General features: G+C 44.9%; 1 protein-coding gene across 9 annotated transcripts in view; it reads right to left on the bottom strand.

Annotated features, from left to right (window-relative positions):
• The window catches only part of LOC135005292 (phosphatidylinositol 3,4,5-trisphosphate 3-phosphatase TPTE2-like), a 295,357-nt gene that overhangs the window by 122,073 nt on the left and 160,773 nt on the right, over positions 1–12,511 (bottom strand). The window contains exons 1-2 of one of the 9 annotated variants that reach the window (XM_063951923.1): positions 10,671–10,840; positions 9,438–9,535 (exon numbers count right to left, since the gene is read on the bottom strand). The exons of 6 other annotated variants lie outside the window; for them this stretch is intronic. The gene's annotated coding sequence lies outside the window, so the exon portion shown is untranslated. Of the gene's footprint in view, positions 1–9,437; positions 9,536–10,670; positions 10,841–10,872; positions 11,130–12,511 lie in introns of those variants that run through there. 2 more of the 9 variants (XM_063951924.1, XM_063951922.1) reach the window with 2 other exon arrangements.

Below are 12,511 nucleotides of genomic sequence, written 5' to 3' on the forward strand. Positions count from 1 at the left end.
GGTATGCAATTAGCTCCGGTAATTTGGAGCTATTGATTTTGCCCACTGCCTATTCAATTGAGGTCGTTTTCACATGTTTTTTAAGATAATTTTCACCAATGCCTTTTCACTTTTTTAATTTAGTGAAAAGGCATTGCCAAAAAATGCCTCAAAATCGGCGAAAACTTCCCTTTTTTTTTTGCCAGCGCAGGTGATAAAACATGTGGATTTGCCCATTCACCCTAAACATAGTGAAAAGTCACGCGTTTTTACCTAGGCTAAAAAAAAACAGACCTAATTGAATACCCCCCTAGATATTAAATTTGAGACTACAGAGTAATCATTGATTAAAAAACAGGAAACTTGTGGCATAATTTTAGTATTCATTAAAAGAGAACTATCATAAAGAACAAACAAATATAAATTGATGTCGGCATTACTACTGTATAATCTAAAAAGGTCATAGAAAAAATATTTACACATAATACAAGCACATTCTTCGTAATAGAATGTGGAAAAACCAACAGGCACCACTGTTGGATTCTGTACTGTCAGAACTACGTCTCCCCTGACCTCTGCTCATATATCAGTTTTGTTGATAGATACGCCAGTTTAGAATACTGGTAGCTCACTGCACTTGTTTCTGCGCTAATGGTAGATCATGACCAGTCATATGACTGGAGGAATAGCCACTAGGAGTGAAATAGCCAGTCACGTGAGCAGATGGAGATTTTTGGCATTCTATTACTAGGCATACAGTATGCTTGTACAGTATTATGTGTATATACTATTTTTTTTTTTCATTCATTTTAATAATATTTACAATATATTTAGGCTAAAATAACACTTTCATTGATTTTTTGTTCTTATTGATGTTAGCTATTTAAGGGGCCTATTCCTGATAATTATGTATGGAACTCGCTGATATTTGCTCCACTACTTAAATATCCACCACTCCAAATTTAGGCGATTGCAAATATGCAAATATTTGCAGATATGCAAATTTGCATACTCCGAAAAGCAGCTATCCCCGGGATCCCTAATACTGCTACTCAAGTAACGCAGAGCATGTAATACACAGGCAGCGCAGAGATCCGATGCTTCTTCATAACCCCGGACCTCTTTTCAGGGGTGTAGCTATACCTATGGGGCCCCACACCAACAGGCAGGCGCTCACATTCTGAGCTTCGTTGTCGGCTTTTCATTTCTTAGCAGTGTGCTGCTGCAGGGAAGCACATCTGGTGTCCCAGCCAATCCTGTTTCTCCTCAGTTATGCTGGAAGGAGGAGTGGCCATGATCTGGGGATGTCCCAGCAGGCTCTGCACAGCCACGCCTCCTCCAAGCATCAGTGGGGAAAGAAAAAAGACAATAAACTGCTTACACAGCGCCTCAAAGGCGAATCACTAGTAATCAGATTACCCTGATAAATGCGCAGCTGAAAAACACTAAGTGGGTGTTTGTAGGAAACAATTAGGACAAAAGAATCAGCTGCGCAATATATCAGGGAAAAGGACAATAAAAAGGTATGAGAGCCGATGTATATAGAATAGATTTATTAACCATAAATATAAAATAATTGATTAATAATCAAATAGTAACAATGCAACATTAAAATGTTATAAGATAAAAAAGCACACCTCAAATAAATATATCCCATTCAAAGGAGTAACAGCTGTATTGGTTCTCTAAATGAAAGTCCACACATAATATGGAGCTCAGCTGATATTCAGAACAATGAGTGGCAAATAAACTCGGGATAATGACCACAAAGCTGAATGCTGGAGACGCAGTGAAAGGTCAGTTGGATGTATGTCCCATAACATCAAAGGCGGGTTGACCCGATATTAAACACAGAGTTGATACCTCTCCTTGTGTGGGCTGGTCCAGAGCCGAGCGTCCTCGGCGGTATATCCTGCAGTGCCCACTGATGCGAATGCCGCAAGGGAGAGGGAGCCATAAATTCACTGTAAAGAGCCGTTTGTTGGTATAGACGGCTAGCGGGGAAGACAAGCCCGCGGCTGCTCTTACGAACTCTGTGGATGATATGGACGGCTGGCCGGGGAGACCAAACCCGCAGCTGCTTCCAAAGCCGGATACCTTGGCAAGGTGTGCTGAAGGAGGCGTGGCCTAACGCGTTTCGTCACGTGACCCTATCAAAGGAGTATATCAGTGGGGAAAGCCCTGCAGCAGCACAGCAGCGATCAGGTCTGAATTAGCCCATTAGTGCATACACTGTGCAATCTTACAAACAACCAAATGATATATCTGGCATCGTTTGGACATTTGTTCATTAACAATATATCAGGCATATGTACAGATATCATCAGATTGACCATTATGTACGGCAGATGGGAAGATGCACAAGGGCGCGCTATAGTAAGTACACACAGGACAATGTGGATGATTGAGGAAGTAATCCTGTCACTGTACAAATCATTGGTACGTCCACACCTTGAATATTGTGTTACATTTTGGGCACCATATTATAAAAAAGATATCGGGGAACTAGAAAGAGTTCAAAGGCGAGCTACTAAATTGATTAAAGGGTTAGAAACACTGGAGTACGAGGAAAAGCTAACTAGGTTAATAGGTTAAATGTGTATACACTAGGAAAGAGGCAACTAAGAGGGGACATTGGCCCTCATTCCGAGTCGTTCGCTCTGTATTTTTCATCGCATCGCAATGAAAATCCGCTTAGTACGCATGCGCAATATTCGCACTGCGACTGCGCCAAGTAATTTAACAATGAAGATAGTATTTTTACTCACGGCTTTTTCATCGCTCCGGCGATCGTAATGTGATTGACAGGAAATGGGTGTTACTGGGCGGAAACACTGCGTTTTATGGGCGTGTGGATGAAAACGCTACCGTTTCCGGAAAAAACGCAGGAGTGGCTGGAGAAACGGGGGAGTGTCTGAGCGAACGCTGGGTGTGTTTGTGACGTCAAACCAGGAACGACAAGCACTGAACTGATCGCACAGGCAGAGTAAGGTTGAAGTTACTCAGAAACTGCAAAGTAGTTTGTAATCGCAATATTGCGAATACATCGGTCGCAATTTTAAGAAGCTAAGATACACTCCCAGTAGGCGTAGGCTTAGCGTGTGTAACTCTGCTAAATTCGCCTTGCGACCGATCAACTCGGAATGAGGGCCATTATTAATATCTTCAAATATGTAAAGGGTCATTACAAGGAGTTAGCAGGGGATTTGTTTATTAAAAGAACTCTGTATAGAACACATGGGCACTCGCTGAGGCTAGAGGAGAGAAAATTCCGTACACAACGTAGGAAAGGGTTCTTCACGGTAAGGGCAATAAAGATTTGGAACTCCCTGCCGGAGAAGGTAATAATGGCGGACTCTGTAAATGCATTTAAAAACGGATTGGACAAATTTTTAACTGGAAAAAGTATCCAGGGTTATAGCATTTAACATAGTGACATTAATATCTGGGAGTGGTGGGGGGTAATTCAGACCTGATCGTAGCAGCAAATTTGTTAGCAGTTGGGCAAAACCATGGCCCTCATTCCGAGTTGTTCGCTCGTTCTTTTTCATCGCATCGCAGTGAAAATCCGCTTAGTACGCATGCGCAAAGTTCGCACTGCGACTGCGCCAAGTAACTTTACTATGAAGAAAGTATTTTTACTCACGGCTTTTTCTTCGCTCCGGCGATCATAATGTGATTGACAGGAAATGGGTGTTACTGGGCGGAAACACGGCGTTTCAGGGGCGTGTGGCTGAAAACGCTACGTTTCCGGAAAAAACGCAGGAGTGGCCGGAGAAACGGTGGGAGTGCCTGGGCGAACGCTGGGTGTGTTTGTGACGTCAACCAGGAACGACAAGCACTGAACTGATCGCACAGGCAGAGTAAGTCTGGAGCTACTCTGAAACTGCTAAGTAGTTAGTAATCGCAATATTGCGAATACATCGGTCGCAATTTTAAGAAGCTAAGATTCACTCCCAGTAGGCGGCGGCTTAGCGTGTGTAACTCTGCTAAATTCGCCTTGCGACCGATCAACTCGGAATGAGGGCCCATGTGCACTGCAGGTGGGGCAGATATAACATGCAGAGAGTTAGATTTGGGTGGGTTATATTGTTTCTGTGCAGGGTAAATACTGGCTGCTTTATTTTTACACTGCAATTTAGATTTCAGTTTGAACACACCCCACCCAAACCTAACTCTCTCTGCACATGTTATATCTGCCCACCCTGCAGTGCACATGGGTCCTCATTCCGAGTTGTTCGCTCGCTAGCTGCTTTTAGCAGCCGTGCAAACGCTAAGCCGCCGCTTAGCTTAGCAGAAGTGAGAACAAAAAAGATTGTGCAGTTTCTGAGTAGCTCGATACTTACTCCTAGCTAGCTACACTTCAGACTGTTTATTTCCTGTTTTCAAGTCACGAACACGCCCTGCGTTCGGCCAGCCACACCTGCGTTTTTCCAGGCATGCCCGCGTTTGTATCTGACACGCCTGCGTTTTTACACACACTCCCTGAAAACGGTCAGTTGACACCCCGAAATACCCACTTCCTGTCAATCACTCTGCGGCCAGCAGTGCGACTGAAAAGCGTCGCTAGAACTTGTGTGAAACTGCATCGGCTTTTGTAAAAGTACGTCGCGCGTGAGCATTGCGCCCCATACGCATGCGCAGAAGTGCTGATTTTTATCTTGATCGCTGCACTGCGAACAACGGTAGCTAGCGATCAACTCGGAATGACCCCCATGGTTTTGCCAAACTGCTAACAAATTTGCTGCTACGATCAGGTCTGAATTATCCCCTCAGTTGTTAATTGGTACTAAACAATTACCTCAGCAGGCGCATTATAATATGAACAGCTTAACACAGAATACAGGTTGAACCCGATGGGCATTTTGGGGGTCATTCCGAGTTGATCGTAGCTGTGCTAAATTTAGCACAGCTACTATCAGGCACTCAGACATGCGGGGGGACGCCCAGCACAGGGCTAGTCCGCCCCGCATGTCAGTGCCCCCCCCCCCCCCCCCCGCAGAAATGCAAAAGCATCGCACAACGGCGATGCTTTTGCATTTGAGGAGTAACTCCTGGCCAGCGTGGCTCCTGCAACTGGCCGGGAGAACCTCTTCACTGCCCGGGTCACAGCGGATGCGCGTGACGTCACGCAGCCGCCACGGCCCATCCCCCCAACGGTCCGGCCACGCCTGCATTGGCCGTACCGCGCCCCCTAAAAGGCGGCTTAACAACGCCGTCCAGCCCCCTCCCGCTCAGCGACCGCCTCTGCCTGTCAATCAGGCAGAGGCGATCGCTAGACAATGAAGCCCTTTGGCCATCTGGCATGCGCCGGCGCACTGCGGTGCCGGCGCATGCGCAGTACTGACCCGATCGCACTGCTGCGATAAACTGCAACGTGCGATCGGGTCAGAATGACCCCCTTTGCCTCTTTTCAACCTCACTAACTATGTAACTATTTATCGTTCCGATTCAGCTCAAAACAATGATTTGTTCAAAAAAAGTCTAATGTGTATTCAGCTTTAGTGAAGTGTAACCTCATTCGTGACACATACTGTATTCTGATAATTAAAAGCAACTGTACAAGCAGCATCCCACCACTGTATCTGTATCTGCCAGCATTGGAGCCAGACAATGGAAATTAGGGACATTTTGTTGCTGACTGCTTATAAAGTGAACTTGTTGATTCAAGTTTTATCATATAATCTATGTTGCATAAAGCAACAATCATCTTGCTGCTGTTCTAGGTCACAAGTTACCTGTGCAGTCATTTCCTGTAATCCTGAGTATTTACAATGAACACAAAGTTCTACTATAATAATAATAATAATAATAATAATAATAATAATAGTAACTGTATTTGAAACTAATAAAAAAACATATCCCCGGCTGCACCCAAACATGAAAGTAAAAGCTAACGTTATTTATAGGCCTGTAATTGGATCAATGAGTCCTGTTACATTATGGTAGCCAATCAGAGCATAACGCAGACAACCAGCAGGAATTTTGGTATGATGATGGCACACCCAACACTGGGGCATGAGTGCCCTTACTTAGTAATTTAGCGGTCCTTTTATCATTGGTGGCAGTGAGACCCCATAAACTAACATTTGTTATTGCCACAAATCGCAGTGATAATAAATTATTCTCTGGGGCAATTTCTGAGAAAACTGTTGTCAGAGAAGCATCCTCGTTAAGAGCTGTCCCAACGAAGACTCTGCAGTAATGTGATAGTGGATGCTATCAATTTCTTGCCAGGTTCTGACCCTGCAGAAAATAATTGCCATACAAGGAAGGGGCATAGTAGCCTACTCTACCTGAATGTCCGGGAGATTCATACATTTCAGGGAGCTCTCCCATACTCCACAGAGAGTAGACCAGCTTCCTATGATGATACTAATTGCAATGAGTTGCGTCATTGTGGCCCCACAATCTTAGGCTGCTAAACATGGCATTGAGCATTGGGGGGATAGGCCGCAGCACTCCCAACATCTCACATAATCTTTGTTGTCGATGGGAGCCCCAAAATTACCATAGCTAACCGAGGGTGGAGCAGGCAGGGTGGAGGGGTATCACTGGGATCCGTCCTCCACTGTTGTGTGCGTGGGTGCACTGAGGAGAGGGGCTGGTTTGTGGACGGACGGCCCCGTGTAGAGAGAATTTGTCTTTCTTGCATCATCCTCTTCTGGCTGGCGCGCTACACACCAGCATAATAAGAGTATAGGTTTGGCATACACACCACAGTAATTAGAGTATAGGTCGGGCATACCTTGGGCTAATGTTATCTTCAGCTAAGCTTTGTAAATGGACCAAAACCACAGTGCTCTGGGGCCTGATTCCGATTTGTATGCAATGTCGATGTTTTCGCAAATGGACAATGTTTTGCCACTGCGCGCGCACGAATATCCTCAGACACCCTTAATGCGCATGCACGAATATCCTCAGACACCCTTAATGCGCATGCACGAATATCCTCAGACACCCTTAATGCGCATGCACGAATATCCTCAGACACCCTTAATGCGCATGCACGAATATCCTCAGACACCCTTACTGCGCACGCATAAATATATCCTCAGACACCCTTACTGGGCACGCATAAATATATCCTCAGACACCCTTACTGGGCACGCATAAATATATCCTCAGACACCCTTACTGGGCACGCATAAATATATCCTCAGACACCCTTACTGCGCACGCATAAATATATCCTCAGACACCCTTAATGCGCACGCGCAAACTGCATTTGCAAATGTGCATGCAGTTGCGTACTAAATCACAAGTACCTGAGAAGACCATTGCAAGGAATTTTTTAATATGGGTGGAGGGTGGGTGGTAACCAAAATGAAACACACAAAGATCCTGCGTTGTGGGCGTGTAACAGAAGAGTCATGGTCGCACGACTGCAAGTGCATGAGTTGTCTCCCACAATACTGTTGATAAAGTGGCCATATTTGTTAAAAGGTTCAGGGTTCTAGCTGCGTGGCCCAGGACCTACGCCAGCCTCCGATGTTTCCCGCTGTTTCACCGATGTTGTAGTGTGCATGGTTCATCCGGCGGATCTGGACAATACTCAGATAAGTACAGTGGGTGTTTACATTTTTTACACACTCCATCTCACGCTCATACATGTGGAGACTGTGAAGTTATTCAACCAGCCATGTCAGAAGAATTAGGGGTTACAGAGTCATTGGGGGCAGGGGGCAGATTTGGGGGATGTTCAACAGGAAGATGGGTTTCCATGGGCGTTTTAAGAAAGGAGGAGGCCCGTGTTCAGCCTCCTCCGTTTGGGCCCCCTCCTCTCTGCCCGGAGCGCTGTAGAGTCTGAGCACTAGAGGGCTCAGACTCTACTGCGCATGCGCAGAACTCCGTGAAAATGGCCGCTGAGCCATTTTCACTGTGTTCTAATAGCGCTGCGAATGCCAGCGCTGGACTTCGGAGGGGTGAGGTTTTTTTTAAATGGGTGCAGTGTGTGCGGTGGGGGCCCCCCTCTGGACTCAGGGGCCCATGTGCACCGCACACACTGCACCCATTATAGAAACGCCAGTGTGGGTTTCCTGGACTTGAGTAGGCATAAAGGCATATGGGATAGTACTACATTATTTATACTATTATTATACTATTATTATGAATATACAGTATGTCATGTTGGAAGCATGGAAGACTCCGGCAGATATGAGATAATCCCCCAGCTAAGCATATTTATGAGCACACTGGACAAATACTGCTGAGCTACATTTCTACAGCAAAGTCAGCAACAGCTGCATTTCTGAAGGCTGTCCATAGCCAGAGAGGACTATATAGAAGTATTGGGGCTGTGCTTCAGTCATGGATTTATAGTCCATCATTGTAACACACCTGACACTGAGGAAGTCACCATGCAGTACAGTGATACTTCAGCCATTAACAAAGGAAGTTTCTGTACTGCCCGTAACACAAATCAAATACTGTCTGGTTTCAATGACGGCTAATCTGGGGTATCTATTATCTGTTTCTCTGTAGAGTGCCAGCCTTTTTTGTTTCAAGTGTGATGGCATTAAATCACCTCAACTAAATACTGTATTCCGCAAACAATCCGCCTGATAGTGACTCTGTACAGGCCTATGTGATATACACATACCTCTCAGCTGCTGTGGGGCACAGATTCCAAACTGTACCACAATGGTGCTACTATATAATAATCCCAAACAGCACAGAGTAATCAACGACAATAAATCACACTTGCTCAATCTAGTACATAGTACATACTGTACGATACATTACAAGCAGGACACCTTTTCAGTATTTCCCTGTGCTAAAACATGTTGTAAGCATTGGCTCATTATTTAGTAGGTATGCTTCGCTTCATCTCATTTCAGAAAAAGGCTAAACGCCGCATTATGTAATAAATAAGAAACGCTGCAATATTTTTGTGTAAACGTAGATTTAGCCATAATCCAGGCATTAATAATATTTACTAATATCCACCTCCCAGGTTGTGTATCCATATTCCCAACAATGATCACACCAGCATTGTCCTACAAAAGCCGTCGCCACTTTACCTGATGATGATACAATTACATCTTTCAGCTGCGTATAGCATAATAACAATATATCACTGCAAACGTAAAAATACAGCAAACACATACAGTAGTTATGCTTACAGTCTCTAACTATATAGTCCTAAAATAGCTTAAAAACAGATGTCTCTGTTTGCCGACAACTGCTGCTGTGGTAGATTTTTTATAAATTATTATTATTAATACTGTAATAATAATAATAATAATAATAATTATTATTATTATTATTATTATTAATGTTGTTGTTGTTATTATTATTAATATTGCCAACTTCTCAGCTAATATTTTTTTCAATGGTTGAATTCCAGCTGCAGAGCCCCCTGCCTGTGTATTATCTGTGGTACATTATTATTACTGGTAGAGGCATCATGCTACTAATATGGAACAACCAGCTCTCAGGAAACAAGTTCTACAAACCTCAGAAGTTCAGAAGAGGACACATACATGTTTCATGCAGGGTGGCCTGGTACACACGGTGCCAGTTATAATGTAATTATGCCTCTGATGAGAGGCTGCTATAAAGAAAATATCAAACAATGAATGTCATTAGGGTCCAAATAGTGACAAATAAATGATGTACACTTTATAAATGGCATAACTACTATAAGTTTAGTGACGCCAAATGTATTTGGTGTATGCTAATGTGTGTCTGTGTGTTAGGTGAGTGCTGTAGTGTGTGTCGGTGCATTTAGGCTGTGCTATACGGTGTATCTTTGGGCAATATATGTGTGCTTGTGTTAGGTGTATGCTATTGTGTGTGTCTGTGAGTTATGTGTGTGCTGTAGTGTGTCTGTGTATTAAGTGTATGTTGTAGTGTGTCAGTGTTATATATGTGCTGTAGTGTGTGTCTGTGTTAGATGTGCACTGTCGCGTTTATCTGTGTTAAATATACACTGTAGTGTGTGTCTGGGTTACATGTGCGCTGTAGTGTGTCTCTGTGTGTTAGATATGTGTGCTGTAGCCAGTGTCTCTGTTTGGTGTGTAGTATACTATACTGTGTTAGGTGTGTGTGTGTGTGTGTGTGTGTGTGTGTGTGTGTGTGTGTGTGTGTTTGCTTAGGTATATATGTCATGTAGTGTGTTTCTGTGTCTTGGGTGTGTGGCGCAATGTGTGTATTACATATGTTTGCTGCAGTTAGTGTGTGTGCGTGCGTGCGTGCGTGCGTTAGGTGTCTACTACAGTGTTATATATGTGTGTGTCTGTGTGGTAGGTGTGCGCTGTAGTGTGTATCTGCGTATTAGATGTGTGCTGTAGTGTGTGACTGTGAGTTAGATGTTTACTGTTGTGCGTGTCTGTTAGGTGAGTGCTGTAGTGAGTGTCTGTGTGTTTGGTTTGTGCTGTACTGTGTATCTTTGTGTAATTTATGTGTGCTTGTGCTGTAGTGTGTGTCTGCTTTAGGTGTATGCTATTGTGTATGTCTGTTAGATGTGCGCTGTAGTGTCTGCCTCTGTGTTGGATATGTGTGCCGTAGTCAGTGACCGTGTGTTCGGTGTGTAGTATACTATACTGTGGTAGATACTATATAGTGTGTGTGTGTGTGTGTGTGTGTGTGTGTGTGTGTGTGTGTGTGTGTGTGTGTGTGTGTGTGTGTGTGTGTGTGTGTGTGTGTGTGTGTGTGTGTGTGTGTGTGTGTGTGTGTGTGCCCCTTACCTTCAGCTACCGTCTCCTCTGTGCCTGTACCCAGTACATCAGAAAAGTGAAGTGTAGGGAGGTTGTACTCAGTTGTCTCCAGCTCTCTGTCACCTCCTCACATTTCTTGAATGAACTGAGTTGGGATAGGAAGGTCTGAGGGACCAGAGAGGGGCGGGTGCATGTGCACATACACAAAACATTGGCACAAGGCTCAGCTCACCTCTTACTGCCAGATCTGTGTCTTAATCCCTTTCTCTACTTTACTTCCTCTCTCCCAGTGACTTCTCTCCTCACTTTCTAGTCTTCATTAGGGATCTCCTAGTTATCGCTCACCGCCTTCCTGGGCTTCCTCCCTAATATCTCCCTCTTCCTCTCCAACTTCTCCCCTTCTTCTCTGCAGACCCAGCACTTTCCACTTCCCCCACTGGCTGAGTACAGCCTCACTTCTGCTGTGTAATGTGTTTTTCTGGTGATACTCATCTCTGACACAGTGCAACACTATTGTAGTAAGCCTGATTACAACTGCTGAGATGGAGATCATTATCATAAAACTATCCTTAACCCTTGTAGTGCTGTAAGGTTACATCCAGGTTACATTCCGGCAGATACAAGATGTTCCATCCGGTGAGCAAGCATTCCCGGTCACATGACTGCTGTTTGTATTACACCCAGATGTGGTTGCAGAGGAAATACATTTATGTGCCGCAGTCTACCCGACTTATGGCTGTACAGCTGTTGTAGAACTACAAGTACTAGCATTCCCAGACTGCCACGATGAAGAAACTTGTGGCTTTGCAAATGTTGTAGCGCTACAAATACCAGCTTACTAGACATGGCTTTGCAAGATGTGGCTTTCTGATGTGGAACTCCCAGGAAGCTGTATTTTCTAGTATTACTGTACATGCATACATGTTATAGGCCTGATTTAAAGTTACAAGCAACTTGGTCTAGTCTCCGCACTGCACATGTGTCCGAGGCTGCCTTTATACCCCTTTCAGATCGCCTAAGATGGTTGCACACGGCGCACGCCTCAGGCCCCTCGCTACCGCTGACTGCAACCCGGCATATTGCCGGGTTGGGTACGTCAGTGGTAACGCGGCGGGGGCTGCGCTTGGAGATTACATGATCAACCCCCGCCCGTACACAGAAAGTAAACGGGAAACGGGTCGCATCGACCTGGCTCCTGGTCACACCGCACAGTGAGCCGAGTTGAAGACGTGTTCATCCCTGCTCACGACCAGGGTTGAAATACCGGGTCCCTCGACCCGGTATGTAATATCTTGCACCTTTCAGACCGCACCTTAACACGTGTTATGCACGCTCATGTCATACCCTCCAACATTTTACACACAAAAATCGGTACAAAGTAGAAAAGGGGCGTGGCCACGGGTAAACGGGGGCGTGGTCACGCCCCTTTTCCTATACTTTCAATGGAAGTTTGGAGAGCCAAAAATAGGTACAGACCATAAAAAAAAGGTACTGTACCTATTAAAAAGGTACAGTTGGAGGGTATGTCATGTGCCCATAAACCGTGTTCACAGATGGCGGTCTGAAAGGGTGGATCCGTGGGGCTACTCAGAGCAGCACAGGAGTCACCCTGAACAACACTTATCTAACTGGATGTAACTGGGCAGTTTACATATACTGTAAGTTTGCCATGGTCATGTCTTTGGTGGGCAGACAGAACTTCGGCCTATCAGTAGTTAGCATACACAATGATGCAGCAATTTCACATGCAAAATGCACCTAAAATGGTCACCTGGAGCACGCAGATCCACCTGTTTCAAAGGACATGACTTGCAGATACTCAAAGAGTGGAGGGGGCCCATGTGCAGCCTCCATTCATGCCCCCTTCCTCT

The sequence above is a fragment of the Pseudophryne corroboree genome, chromosome 2 (assembly GCF_028390025.1).
Source record: "Pseudophryne corroboree isolate aPseCor3 chromosome 2, aPseCor3.hap2, whole genome shotgun sequence".
Classification (NCBI taxonomy): domain Eukaryota; kingdom Metazoa; phylum Chordata; class Amphibia; order Anura; family Myobatrachidae; genus Pseudophryne; species Pseudophryne corroboree.